The 15,741-nt window shown below is 45.3% G+C and overlaps 1 protein-coding gene across 2 annotated transcripts in view; it reads right to left on the reverse strand.

The window, feature by feature from the left end:
- The window catches only part of BANK1 (B cell scaffold protein with ankyrin repeats 1), a 308,283-nt gene that overhangs the window by 242,361 nt on the left and 50,181 nt on the right, over positions 1–15,741 (reverse strand). The gene's annotated exons all lie outside the window — the stretch shown is intronic.

A 15,741-nucleotide genomic window follows, 5' to 3' on the forward strand; every position in this document is an offset into this window, starting at 1 on the left:
ATTAGCCCATAATATTGAAGTTGAGGTGTGAATAACACCAGTGCTGGGACTTTATAGCAACTCATGGGCAATGTGGGGCTCTAGGCAGCAGCCAGGTAGATGAGGTCAGAAGACAAGCCAGGTCAATGCCAAGGAGTACAAATCAGAAGAACAGCTTGCAGCTTCCTGGTACCTAAAGGACCTCAGTGTTTTTGTACTGGGCAATAGGGGAAAGGGCTGCTGGGCATTGGCTGGAGAGGGGCTAGAGCAGTAGCAGCAAACATGGCTGGATTTAGCTACTTCCAACCTTTTTAGTCACACAAAGAGCTGGCTACCATGTTGTAGGTGGCACCAATCAAATGTAGGATGGGGACGATAGTTGCCAACAGGTCCATTTGGCCAGATCTTTTTCATGCAGCATCTTCTTGAATCATCCTCTTCCTTGCTCTGTCTCTCTTTCACTCCGATGTCCTGGGGAACTGGTGTCAGCTAGAGATGAGCGAGCATACTCGTCTGAGCTTGATACTCGTTCGAGTATTAGGGTACTCGAGATGCTCGTTACTCGTGAAGAGCACCACGCGGTGTTCGAGTCAATTCCATTTCCTTCCCTGAAAGATTTGCGCCATTTTCTGGCCAATAGACATGCAGGGAAGGCATTACAACTTCCTCCTGTGACGTTCCAGCCCTATCCCACCCCCCTGCAGTGAGTGGCTGGAGAGATCAAGTGACCGCCGAGTATATAAAGTGGGCCCGCCCGCTGTTCGCCTCTCACAGACGCTGGCAGAGATTAGGGACAATGCTGCTGCTGCTATAGGGAGAGTGTTAGTGTCTACAAGAACCCCAACGGTCCTTCTTAGGGCCACAGCTCACCTAGGGCACTACTGTTGTGGCTGCTGGGAGCAGTTGTGCACTTTTTATTAAATGTATATCGGGCGTGCAGGCTATAGCGTTCTCAGGCTGCAGTCGGTACTACGTAGTATAGGGGAAGTATTGATGAGGCAGGGACAGTGGTAGTGTGGAATCCTGTCTACAACAATCCCAACGGTCCTTCTTAGGGCTACCTGTGACTGTGTGCATTTAACTCTGTGGTTGCTGGGAGCTGTAGTACCTCAGTATTGCACAGCAAGGCCTGCGTTCAGCCTTCAGTTAAATTTTTTTCTGTCCGCAGTTAGTGTAACGTAAGCGCTGTCTGCCTCCAAGTGCACGCCAAGAAACCACAAATTGTTTCTCTGTTAGCCATCAGCTGCCTGCACAGTGTATGGTGACAGACACCCATACACGGGAAAGTCCAATACACGCTCCATAGCCTGCATTGCATTGAAAAAAACATATTTTAAAAAAGAAATCCTTTTTACGGCTACCTGTGACCCAGTGCTTTTCACTGCGTGGTCTGTGGGACTTAAGGTGCATCAAAACTGCATAGTGCACAGCAAGGCCTGCGTGCAGCCTTCAGTTGCATTTTTTGCTGGGTGAAGTTAGCGTAACGTAAGAGCTGTCTGCCGCCAAGTGCACACCAACATAAAACACATTTTTTACACCGCTCTGTGTTAGTCGTCAGCTGCCTGCACAGTGTACAATGACAAACACCCATAGAGGGAAAGTCCGATACACGCTCTATAGCCTGCATTGCATTGAAAAAAACAGATATTAAAAGAGAAATCCTTTTTACGGCTACCTGTGACCCAGTGCATTTGACTGCGTGGCCTGTGGGACTTCAGGTGCATCACAATTGCATATTGCACAGCTAGTCCTGCCTGCATTCTTCCTTATAATTTATCTCTGGCTTCATTTTGAGTTATATAACCGCTGGCAGCCACCAACTGCGCGGCAATAATTCACAAAAATTTTTACACCGCTCAGTGTCTGCTCGATTCTTAATGCACTATGCTGAGGGGTAGGGGTAGGGGTAGGGGACGTGGACGCGGTCGGAGACGCGGAGTTCCACGTGAGGGTGTGGGCATAGGTCCAGTTCCTGGTATAGGTGAATCACAGCCGGCTGCTGCGGGATTAGGAGAGAGGAAAGTTTCTGGGGTCCCCAGCTTCATACCCACACTTGTCAGACTTCCTCGGCAAGGTGCACCGGGTCAGCGCACATTTCCGCAAGTCCAACACGGACGCTGCCACCCTGCGGACCCTGCAACATCGGTTTAATCTGCCAATGCACCGACTGCTTTGCGACGTGCCCACACGGTGGAACTCTATGCTCCACATGTTGGCCAGGCTCTATGAGCAGTGTAGAGCTATAGTGGAATACCAACTCCAACATGGGCGTCGTAGTGGGAGTCAGTCTCCTCAATTCTTTACAAAGGAGTATGCCTAGATGGCAGATATCTTCCAGGTCCTTGGAAACTTTGAGAAGTCTACCCAGATGGTGAGCGGCGATGCTGCAATCATTAGCGTCACCATTCCTCTCCTATGCCTGTTGAGAAGTTCCCTGCAAAGCATAAAGGCTGATGCTTTGCGGTCGGAAACGGAGACGGGGGAAGACAGTATGTCGCTGGATAGTCAGAGAACCCTCATGTCTATATCTCAGCGCGTTTTGGAGGCGGAGGAGGGGGAGGAGCCTCAGGAGGAGGAGGGGGAAGAGACAGCTGGGCCCACTGCAGAGGGTACCCATGCTGCTTGCCTCTCATCAATTCAGCGTGTATAGCGTGTGGAGGAGGAGGAGGATCCTGAAAGTGATCTTCCTAGTAAGGACAGCTATGTGTTGCGTACAGGTACCCTGGCACACATGCCTGACTTCATGTTGAGATGCCTTTCTCATGACCCTCGCGTTAGAAGCATTCTGGCCACTACGGATTACTGGGTGTACACACTGCTCGACCCACGGTATAAAGAGAACCTTTCGACTCTCATTCCCGAAGAGGAATGAGGTTCGAGAGTGATGCTATACCACCGGGCCCTGGTGGACAAACTGATAGTAAACTTCCCATCCGACAGCGCTAGTGGCAGAAGGCGCAGTTCCGAGGGCCAGGTAGCAGGGGAGGCACGGAGATCAGGCAGAATGTTCAGCGCAGGCAGGGGAACACTCTCCAAGGCCTTTGCCAACTTTATGGGTCCCCAGCAAGACTGTGTCACCACTCCCCAGTCAAGGCTGAGTCGGAGGGAGCACTGTAAAAGGATGGTGAGGTGGTACGTAGCCGATCGCAGGACCGTCCTCCGTGACGCCTCTGCTCCGTACAACTACTGGGTGACAAAGCTGGACACATGGCACGAACTTGCGCTGTATGCCCTGGAGGTGCTTGCTTGCCCTGCAGCTAGCGTTTTGTCAGAGAGGGAGTTTAGTGCAGCTGGGGGAATTATCACAGATAAGCATACCCGCCTGTCAACTGACAGTGCCGACAGGCTTACACTCATAAGGATGAACAAAGCCTGGCTTTCCCCAGACTTCTCTTCTCCACCAGCGGACAGCAGCAGTACCTAAAGATTATTTTCGCTGCAATCGCGGATGCAAGCATTGTTCTCTATCACCATAAAAAATGGGGACCTTTACCTTTGTCAATCTGTGTATGATATTCGTCCTCCTCCTGCTTCTTCTCCTGAAACCTCACGTAATCACCCCGAACGGCCAATTTTTCGGTGGCCCAAAAGGCTCATATAACTTTTGTAAACAATATTTATACGTTTCAATTCTCATTAAAGCATTGAAACTTTCACCTGAACCAATTTTTATTTAAACTGGGCTGCCTCCAGGCCTAGTTACAAATTTAGCCACAGTAAGCTAAGCGATTAATGAGTTTCACCTGCCCTCTGGGTTGGGCATAGGCAATTTTTCTGGGGTACATTTGTACTGTTGGTATACCAATTTTTTGGGCTCTCGCCTACAATGTAATCCAAGTAATTTTTATGGGCTTCGCCTGCACTCATGGTACACCAATGTGTCTGGGGTTGGCCTACACTTTTGCTACAGAAATGTAAATGTGTTCTGCCTACCTATACTTCTGCCACAGTAATGCTAGAGGGGTCTGCCGGAAATGTTACCTTGGTTTGTGTGTACTGTTACTACTGTAATGTTACTAATACTGGCCTCTGCCTATACTGCTTCTACGGAAATGTTACTGGGGCCTGTCTATACTGCTACTACTGAAATGTAACAAATACTGGCCTCTGCCCATACTGCTTCTACGGAAATGTTACTGAGGTCTGTCTATACTGCTACTACTGAAATGTAATTAATGCTGAGCTCTGCCCATACTGCTTCTACAGAAATGTTACTGGGGCCTGTCTATACTGCTACTACTGAAATGTTACAAATACTCGGCTCTCCCTATACTGCTGCGACGGAAATGTTAATCTGCTGCTCTGCCTATACTGCTGCTACGGAAATGTTACTGGGGTCTGTCTGTACTGCTACTACTGAAATGTTACAAATACTGTGCCTATACCGCTGCTATGGAAATGTTACTGGGGTCTGTCTATACTGTTACTACAACTGAAAAGGTACTGGGGTCTGTCAATACTGCTGCAAATGAAATGTTACTAGGGTCAGCCTACACTGCTGCTACGGAAATGTTAAAGGTCTGTCTATACTGCTACTACTACTGAAATGTTACTGGGGTCTGTCAATACTGCTGTAAATGAAATGTTACTGGGCTCTGCCTATACTACTGCTACATAAATGTTACTGGGGTCTGTCTATACTGTTACTACTGAAATGTTACTTTGCTCTGCCTAGACTGCTGCTACTGAAATGCTACTGGAGTCTGTCTATATTGCTGCAAATGAAATGTTACTGTGGTCTGTCTATACTGTTACTACTGAAATGTTACTGGGCTCTGCCTAGACTGCTGCTACTGAAATGTTACTGGCGTCTGTCTACTGTCTATACTGCTGCATATGAAATGTTACTGGGGTCAGCCATCACTGCTGCTACAGAAATGTTAAAGGGGTCTGTCTATACTGTTACTACTACTGAAATGTTACTGGGGTCTGTCTGCACTGCTGGAACTGAAATGTTACTGGGGTCTCTCCCTACTGTTAGTACTGAAATGTTACTGGGTCTGTCCCTACTGATACTACTGAAATGCTTCAGGGGTCTGTCTGCACTGCTGCAACTGAAATCTTACTGGGGTCTGTCCCTACTGCTGCCAATGAAATGTTACTGGGATCTGTTCCTACTGATACTACTAAAATGTTACAGGGGTCTTTCTGCACTGCTGCAACTGAAATGTTACTGGGGTCTGTCCCTACTAATACTACTGAAATCTTACTGGGGTCTGTCTGCACTGCTGGAACTGAAATGTTACTGGGGTCTGTCCCTACTGATACTACTGAACTGTTACTGGGGTCTGTCCCTACTGCTGCAACTGAAATGTTACTGGGGTCTTTTCCGACTGATACTACTGGAAAGGTACTGGGGTCTGTCTCTACTGCTGCAACTGAAATGTTACTGGGGGTCTGTCCCTACTGTTACTACTGAAATGCTACTGGGGTCTGTCCCTACTGATACTACTGAAATGTTACTGGGGCCTGTCTATACTGCTACTTCTGAAATGTTACTAATACTGGGCTCTCCCTATACTGCTGCTACGGAAATGTTACTGGGGCCTGTCTATACTGCTACAACTGAAGCGTTACTAATACTGGGCTCTCCCTATACTGCTGCTACTGCTATGTTACAGGGTTGTGGAAATGGAAGCTTCCCAAAGACATGATGGCAGCGAGGCCACGCTACTAGGTACCCGGGCGCGACAATTTTTCAACAACGCGGTTACTGGGAAGGTGCATATAAGCACGGACACATGGACAGGACACGTACTGACTCAAAAACATCCCCCCCCTCCTCCTCCAACAATGAAAACATGCTTGGTAAATGCTTTCGCAGTGGTCCGTCTGGCGGCAGTCCAAGAATTTCACCTTAAACGACACAATAAGAAAGCCCCCCCCCCCCCCCCGCCACGGCCCACTTAATCCTGGCCACATTCCAAAAACCAACTAAATAAAACCACGGTACTAGTCCGTTATCCCTAGCTGAAGCTTTCAGCCGACTGCTAGAGCAATGGTGGCTTCCAACTTGTTGGTACTGCTAAGTCCAAAGATAAGCGTACAGCTGAGGTCGGAATACAGGTGACTATAGAACACAGCATCCCTGCAGGGCAAGGGACAGAGTAGCAGCAGGCACCGATCCTTGGTGGAAGCATGCCAGCTGAGAACTACATACTCCCTGAATGATTTTGGACTGACTGATGATGAGGCCTTTACTTGTGATCATCTTTGGTAATTCCTAAGAAAGATGCGTGGTAGTAGCCGGAAACTTGGATTGCTGTTTGCTAACTCTTTGAAATGGACAACAGAAAACATATGAATGAAGCCTTTCCATATTTCAGCTTGAGATGAGGAGGATTGCAGACTTTCAGTACCTTGAATATCCTTTTCATTGCAATCAAATGCCCCTCTCTTGTCTCAGAAAATACTAGCTTTTCCACATAGGTGTTGTCTATCTGTCTATACTGTTACCACTACTGAAATCCCACTAATACTGGGCTCTGCCTATACTGCTGTTACAGAAATGTTACAGGGGTCTGTCGATACTGTTACTACTGAAATGTAACTGATACTGGGCTCTGACTATACTGCAGCTACTGAAATGTTACTGGGGTCCGTCTATACTATTACTACAGAAGTGTCAATAGGGTCTCCCTAGACTTCTGCAACATAACTGTTAGTGGGGTCAGCTTATACCTTTGCTACAGGAGTATTACAGGGATCTGTGCATACTATGGGTGCACTAAGTGTTCCCATCGCGGTGTTCAACGTACATGGCCCAAAAAAAAATAACCCAGACTGACTAGGGCATGCAGTGTGGGCTGAAGCCCACCTCTATTTAATGTGACGTTAGCTCTGCTGTCCAAGGCACTGCAATGGGATTTATTTATGTACCGCAGGTGGGTTCCAGGGAGCAACCCGTGCTGTGGGTGCACACGGAATTCCCATTGCGGAGTTATACCTGCCTGTGACTATTTATAGAAAACCCCAGTCTGACTGGGGCATGCAGTGTGGGCCGAAGCCCACCTGTATTTAATGTGACGTTAGCTCAGCTGTGCACGGCACTGCAATGGGATTTATTTATGTACCGCCGGTGGGTTCCAGGGAGCCACCCATGCTGTGGGTCCACACGGACTTCACTTAGGGGAGTTGTACCTGCCTGTGTGTATTTATAAAAAAAAACAGTCTGACTAGGGCATGCAGTGTGGACCAAAGCCCACCTGTATTTTATCTGACGTTAGCTCTGCTGTCCAGGGCACTGCAATTGGATTTATTTATGTAGCGCCGGTGGGTTCCAGGGAGCCACCAGTGCTGTGGGTGCACACGGAATTCCCATTGTGGAGTTGTACCTGCCTGTGACTATTTATAAAAAAAAACAGTCTGACTGGGGCATGCAGTGTGGGCCAAAGGCCACCTGTATTTAATCTGACGTTAGCTCAGCTGTGCAGGGCACTGCAATGGGATTTATTTATGTACCGCCGGTGGCTTCCTGGGACCCACCCATGCTGTGGGTCCACACGGACTTCCCATAGGGGAGTTGTAGCTGCCTGTGACTATTTATTAAAAAAAACCCAGTCTGACTGGGGCATGCAGTGTGGGCCGAAGCCCACCTGTATTTTATCTGACATTAGCTCTGCTGTCCAGGGCACTGCAATGGGATTTATTTATATACCGCCGGTGGCTTCCTGGGACCCACCCATGCTGTGGGTCCACACGGACTCCCCATAGGGGAGTTGTACCTGCCTGTGTCTATTTATAAAAAACCCCAGTCTGACTAGGGCATGCAGTGTGGGCCGAAGCCCACCTGTATTTTATCTGGCGTTACCTCAGCTGTGCTGGGCAATGCAATGGGATTTATTTATGTACCGCCGGTGGCTTCCTGAGACGCACCCATGCTGTGGGACCACACGGACTTCACATTAGGGAGTTGTACCTGCCTGTGTATACTTATAAAGAACCCCAGTCTGACTGGGGCATGCAGTGTGGGCCGAAACCCACCTGTATTTAATCTGACGTTAGCTCTACTACCCGGGGCACTGCATTGGGACAAACTACAGGAGCAATACAGCGCTAATGAGACGTACACAGCTACGCTAGTATTGGAGTCCACTGTAGGCCCGCGATTGCTGAGGGTTTGTGCAGAGGCCTATGTCCTTGGTGCAGTGAAAGTCCGCTTCCTGCCTAGCATTGCTGAAGCTGTGGGCCGAGGCCTATGTCGTGGGCGCGGTGCAAATCTGCCAAGTTTGGCCGCTCTGATTTATTGTGTTCATGTCTTGAGTTGCCTAGGACCCACCTATGCTGTTGGTGCCCACTTAGTTCCCTTCGTGGTGTTTGACCTGTCTGGCGCAAAGACACTGACTGACTTGGGTAGGGGGCAGAGCGCAGACGGCTTTCCCCTTGCGGTGTCGATTGAGCTATGCGGCACCTTGACAGAATGAATACTGTGTGGGCACATGGATTCCCCATTGCTATGCCCACGTTTGCAGCTCCTGACGGAGGTGGCACAGGATTGGATTTCTTATTGCTTCTGTACAGCATTGTGGGCTATCGCCCCGCCCCTTTTAAAGAGGATCGCTGCCTGGCCCTGCCAATCCTCTACAGTGTGTGCCTCCGGTTCCTCCTCATGGTAGACGCACTTATAAATAGACATGAGGGTGGTGTGGCTATGAGGCCAGCGTGTGGCATGAGGGCAGCTGAAGGATGCACAGGGACACTTTGGTGTGCGCTGTGGACACTGGGTCGTGCGGGGGGGTTGGGCAGCATGTAACCCAGGAGAAGAGGCAGCGGTGTGTCCCACAGGCACTGATTGTCCTTGGTTGCAGGTAGTGTGGTGCTTAGCTAAGGTGTGCTTGCTAATGAGGGTTTGTCCGAAGTAAAAATTGTTAGGGGGGAGGGGGGGCCCACTCTTGCCGCTATTGTCGCTTAATAGTGGGACCTGGGAACCTGAGATGCAGCCCAACATGTAGCCCCTCGCCTGCCCTATCCATATCTGTGTCGTTTCCACCACTTTCTTGGGTTTTCCAGATTTTCACAAATGAAAACCTTAGTGGAGCATGGGTCATATACAAAAATACTCGAGTCGCCCATTGACTTCAATGGGGTTCGCTACTCGAAACGAACTCTCGAGCATTGCGGAAAGTTCGACTCGAGCAACGAGCACCCGAGCATTTTGGTGCTCGCTCATCTCTAGTGTCAGCCCATCAATACCCCCACAACACAACTGCGTAATTCTACTGCATTTATGTTATGAGTTTATTTCTGGTATTGGATTTCTGTTATGAACTTGGTTCTGGTACCATATTTATGTATTGAGTTGGATTGTGCTGTGTTTGTGTACGGTGCTTGGTAATGGTGCGGTATTTATATAATGAGCTTGGTTCTGATTCTGGATTTATGTTATGAGCTTGATTCTGGTATTGTATTTACTGTATGTACTGATCTTGGTTTGTGCTGTATTTATGCATGGAGCTTGGTTCTGGATTTATGTCATGAGTAGCATTCTGGTGCTGTATTTATGTTATAAGCTTGGTTATGGTACAGTATTTGTTCACTCAGGTGTTCTGGTGTGTGTATGCTGCTATCTTTCTGCTTTCTGCTCAAGCAGAATACAGGCAGACTGCCTATCAGTGCAATATATATATATTTTTTTTTTATTAGTATTTTTTTTCTTCTTATGACAGGAGGAGGGCAAAAAACATTCTGGACAGGGTGCCCTCCAACCTAAGACCAATATTGCTTTTCAGTGAGATGCTAAGCAGGGGGCCCAGAATAGACAGCAGCAGTATTCAGGCTACAGAAGTCTAGGGCAAGAGCAGGATGTTAGTCAGAGTTAGGAATCGAGCAGTGGGATATGACATAGTTTTATACCAAACCAAGCAGATTTCTTAACCTTTGGGTGTAAGAAGAAGAAAAGTTCTATAATTTCACCTTTCTATAGTAATAATATATTTAAAAGTGATTGTTTCACCATGTTTCTGCATAAATTGACAGGTCTGTGAAAAATGTCATTAGACTCTTTACTATAAACTTTTTGATAATCTTTTAACAACTAATCAGACAAGCTTGACAAATAATGCGACAAGATAATTATTAAATTGCTGCTTAATAAAACAGACTTTCCAGGGAAACAATGTTGTAAGAAACAATTGGCAATGCAACATTCACTTTGAAATTGACAGCTTGCCTACTTTTAGGGTAGCCTTATATGGCCTCATGCAATAAAAAATCCAGAGCAGCGCCATGCGCTATACATGGAAGGTCAAAGCAATAATTACTGCACATCATCAACATTTCCCATTCACTGACAGCAAACAGACATATGTGATCCCCAAAGGTGTCTACAGCCTCTAAGGTGGTTGACCTAAGACTCTAATCATGAGTTTAAGCCCCTGACACGCACATAGGCTAATGCTAGTAGGTGACAATTACATATAATAAGTCAGATTGCCCTTTTCCTGCTAAGAGTCAATGTCATGTCATTTGTTATTACATTAAGGGCTTTTATTGAAAATAATTGAAAAAATTATATCTGCTCTCACAAGCCTCACACATACTGGGCTGCTTGGTATTAAACTAGCACATAGATGAGGCCACCTGCACACGGGAGAGCCAGATTCTCCATTTGAGAGACAGCAATGGAATCTGACCCTGACAGCAACCACATCCACACATACCTGTCATTTCTGTTCTTCATCAGATTGACCTGGCAGCTTGCCGTCGGTCATGTGCACTACAGATTGTTTTTCTCGATTTTTTTACCCCCGCGTTGTGGCTAGGCGATGGCACGGAATCCGCAACCTGTCTGCAATGTTGATTGCTGACAGGCAATGGGTCGGACGGCTTACCTTGACTTCAATGGAAGCTGCCGGCATGGAATCTGCGCTAGCAAAAATCGCAATTGATTGCCGCTCATGTGTAGGAAGAATTGATTTCCCATAGCATGCTGTGTATGGTATTTGCTGCGGATCCACTCTGCGGATGCCCTCTGCGAATTCTGCGGCAAAATCTGCCCGTGTACAGGCGTCCTAAGGCATAAGGAGGGATGCGTTCCACTGATACGTGTTGGGCATCACATAACATAAAGCCCAGTGGGCTGCCCGCACTTCACAAGTGAACCGCACTGGCACTGATACTGCAAGCTCCCGAAGCAATTAAAGCCCGATTGCTGCATTACCTCATAAGGACACTCACTATTGGCATTCAGCCCACACTGCAAGGGCGGGTCCACTCTCTCTCTCTCAGTTCCTCAGTGGGTTAATACACCACTGGCAATTTCTGGGTGTGAGGGCCCAGGAAAGGCTGGGGATGTCTTTCAGCCTCCTTCATTCCGGCCCGCACAGAACTGAAGGTGCCTGTGTGAGTTCCTTGCAAGACTAGGACCGGAACCAGAGACCCACTCTACAGCCATGCACTCACTTATATAGATCGTAAGCTCATGTGACAGACAAGATGCATTTCTCAGACATTCTCACATACCAGACAGTTAACCCATTCAGTGCTGCAGAACTGCAATACACATCACATTTATGCAACATGAAAGACACGAGACAAATGCATTCATATACTATAGAGGGGCCCCGTTGTTCTGGGCCACTACAACAGGCGTCCACACCGTCAGTCCAGAGAGGCTAAATTTAAGTATCCAAAAAAGGAGAATCCTTAGTCCTTAGGAAGAGCGTCTGGGACTTTGTCCATTATAAAGTGAGGGGCTGTTCTAAGGGAAGCATCATAGCCTAGCTGAGCATATACAAACAGATTAATGGCATCAGCCAGAAATATATCTCAATTTGCTAAACCATCCAATATAACCATGTTATTGCACCCTTTTGAAACAAATCAATTAAACGTATCAATCGTTTGATCAAAAATGAGACATGAAATTCCCAGGAAAGTCAATGTAAATCTGGAATCTATACAGTGCGTATATAGTGGCATCTGTAGAGTACATGATATATCACCTAATGCTACTTACCACTGCAGATAAACAGGTTATCTGGGCTTTATTAAATGTGTACTTTTAACTGTACATAGCATTATGTAGCAAATAAACGCTCATACTCACTATTTAATCCTCTGCCCTCCCAGTGCTACAAGTCTATAGTTTAATGCCAAACTCTATTCATACTGACAGGAGCTCGGGCATGTCTTACTGCAGCAGAGTGGCGATCTAGGTGAGTATGGCACATAAATGCTGCAGTGGGCTACTAGCTGAACAGGTCACAACTACACACAATGTAAAGAGACTAGACTGGGGATTAGAAGGTGAGTATGAACTTTTTTCACTAAATGAGGTCATTTTCCAGTACACGTACAATTACAAGGACTAAAGGAAAATTTGAGAATTTCAATTAAATAATATTTAACCCTTTCCAATCCACTGTCTGACGTCTGAAGACATTATGATTTAAGGCTGTACAGCTCCGATGTTGGAAGACGTCCATCGGGGTTTTCTTACTGTATATTGCCATCGACTTTGCAAAACTCCATACAGATGTTGCTCATAGCAGTGCTAACAACTGAGCCACTACACTTATTCTTTTTTCTCCAGAACAGGTATTCTGAAGAGGATATGTTACTACTGGAGTGGCAGTTTGTATACCAGCAGAGAAGTTAAATGGGGTTGTATTGGAGGGAACAGGGAAAGAAGCTCCATCATGCCTATACAAAACGCGATATGTACATTGGAAGAGATATTCTGTGTTCTGCTGTCACGGTATTAAGGCCCTGTGTAATATCTGAAGGGGCGTGAATGTGTTGTTCCATCTGTATGGTTTATCTTCTTCAGATTTTGTTTCACTCTCACAGTTCATTATTCAGGGTTCTGCTGATCTTATAATATGAAATATATGGGATTTTTGGCATAATGGGATATTTTCTATAAGTTTGGATACTTGACTGTGACTGTTGTGCTAGGACACTTGTATCAATAACAGTTTATGCTAGTTTTTGAAAAGGCCTTCTATTTCTTGAATGACATTTTGGCTGTTGAACATGCAAGTTGCTTAACGACCAACTGTTCTGTTTTGGTCTTATATCCACTAGGTGGATGAGATCTTGTTTTTTCCTGCCCCTGAATATTGGATACCTCCATTTTTTCCCCCTCCTTTTTTTTTTTTTACTAAGGAAAAGGTATGTTGAGGTAGGGTTAGGTTTCTGTGTGGGGTCGCCCTTTTCAGGACAGTTACTCTACTTTATCTTTAGATTAGTGTTTGGGACGGCTTAGGGTGCAATTCAGCTTTTTTAAGATAATTATTAATACAAATTATATATTAATGCTGAAAACAGTACACTTTTCTGTGAACCCTAGTATTTTTTGAGTCTGTAATAGATATCTTTGCCATAAAGAGCTTACATTCCTGGTAAATCTGTTAGTCTTTTATGTAACTAATATTTCTCAGTTTTTGATGAATTTGATAGCAATTTATTGTGCTATTTGTGGGATGGAAATTAATAGATTTGATTGGTCATTAGTTAAGGTTATTCATTTATTTCAGACAGAAATGGACCTTGTGTTTTCCAGTTCTCCAGATGGACCTGTACGAGTGGTCAAACTGTGATCAGTGTGCCAGAAGGACTACCACGTTGATTAGCAGCTTCACATCTAATTTTAATTGGACTTTTTGTGCCAGAATGACATTCTAACAGCCACGCAGAGAATTTCACATAAACAATATGTGTGTGTGTGTGTTCCTGTGCATGTGTACTGTCAAGCTGTGTTTAAGTAAAGTGGAGCTATTTGTTCTGCTGAATGTAGCCTGATGCTGTGCTTTGTATTGTTACGTTAAGGCAAGTAGAAGTATAGTTTTAATATCTCTTGGTTGCCAGCTCAGTGCCTGTAGTAAAGCTGATAGGATGCTGATATAAGCTCCTATTACCTTTTTACATTTTATTTTACTTTGTTTTTTAATGCTTCTAAACCACAGGTAGAAAATGACAGCACGTTGCAATAAAGAAGGATGGACTTTTAAAAAATGAACCATGACAGCGATGGAAGAAATCCTACCATTAGTTGTGTCCTACCGATTTTTCGTGTAAAATTCACATGGATTTTCCTTTAACTCCCACCTGTGCTGTTCTCCTTCCATTGATATGCTCTTGCTACAAGGCCAACACATCCTCCTTCTGTATCACATCTGCCACTGCTTAGATGATAAGCACGTTGCCCTTTTTTTCTAGAAACCACCGCTAAACGAGCTTCACTAAAAATATTTTTTTTCCCCATTAAAGTGACTCCCTCCTATACAATAAATATCCAGAAATTATCATTAGTGGTAATGTTTTGCTGTACACACATTTGCCTGAGTGCTTAAAAGTCTTCTGTGCATTACTTTTGCGCTGCATGAGATAACATCAGTTCTGTAGGGCTCCTACAATGCTGTAGCGCATATTGGAACAGCAACCTACAGATGTGTTCTTTCTTACTTTTTCTCTTGGCTCGGCACATTGTAAAGTGCAGATGGGACAGTGTGATGGCGTGGCAGAGAACAGGCAGAGGCGATAAAGTTGCAGCACACAAAAACCTCGTTCACAAAAAAAAACAAAACATGTGAATGAGGATGCATGCCCATTGCTTTCAATGGCCCGCTGCTGCTGCCAGCAGCCCTATGGAAAACAAGGGGCTGCCAGCAACCCCTGCAGTGATTTTTTGGGGAAGGGCTTTAAATATAAGATCTTCTCTGAAAATCATTGCTAGCATGTATAAAAAATATATATACTCACCTCCTTGATGCTGTCAGGGCTCAATTCAATAAATGGCCGAGCGCTGCCTGTGATTGGCTGAGCACTGCCTGTGATTGGTCACAGCTGTGTGGCACTAGCCTTAATATAAAAATGACGTAACTTCATATGGGTCACGTTTTGCTGCTTTGTACCACATGGTGAATGACGCTATAATACAGTCCTGTGCATGAAGGTGGAAATATGTAAAGGGGAACTTACAGAATTATTGCAAGTAATTGCCCATGGCTGCTGCTTTTATTTTCCAAAGCCCATGAGAGAAATCTCCTTTTCTTTGTCTTAAGGGTACATGCACACCAACATTTTTTCCTTCCCATTTTTGGACCAGAAAATCAGACAGAAATAGAAATAATTTATTTGAATGGGTGTATTCACATGGGCATTTTTTTTACTCAAAACAAATAATCTGAGTAAAAACAAAATTGCAGAATGTCCCATTTTTGTCCGATTCTCGGATGAAAAAATACATGTCAATGTGCCGTGTCCTGCACATCGGACTGCCCAGGATGTCAGTGTGCTGTCTAAACCGTGTTGTGTCCAAGAATCTCAGGTGCAACTTTTACATTCTTCTACTACTGTTATTGGAAAAATATACATTTCTTTCCCTGTCTCCTGACTGATTAGATTTGTGCCACCGCATCTTCAAACCTCGAGGAAGTAAAGTGCACTTTGGGTTTTAGTTTTCACGGACACTGAACCACCACAATATCCTAACAGACCTAATGGCATTTTTAAAGTATCTAGATAGACTCCAATAACATTGAAATGCAATTTAAAATAATTATCCCAAGTATACCCTGCAAAAATATGGCCTGTAGTCTTTTATTCATTTTATATCTCTAGTCTCAGAGTAATACAACATCAATTCCTTTTAATTGAAATAACATACTTAAAGCACATCCATTATGTATGCAGTCTGAAAGCTGGAGATTCTCAAAGCAACTGAAAATCTGTGCAATTTAGTTGCCACATTTAACCCAGCATATTGCAAAATCTAATACCATGTCCTTATAGTACTAACCGTAAACCATAGAGGAGCAT

Source organism: Eleutherodactylus coqui, chromosome 7 (assembly GCF_035609145.1).
Source record: "Eleutherodactylus coqui strain aEleCoq1 chromosome 7, aEleCoq1.hap1, whole genome shotgun sequence".
In the NCBI taxonomy this organism is placed as follows: Eukaryota; Metazoa; Chordata; class Amphibia; order Anura; family Eleutherodactylidae; genus Eleutherodactylus; species Eleutherodactylus coqui.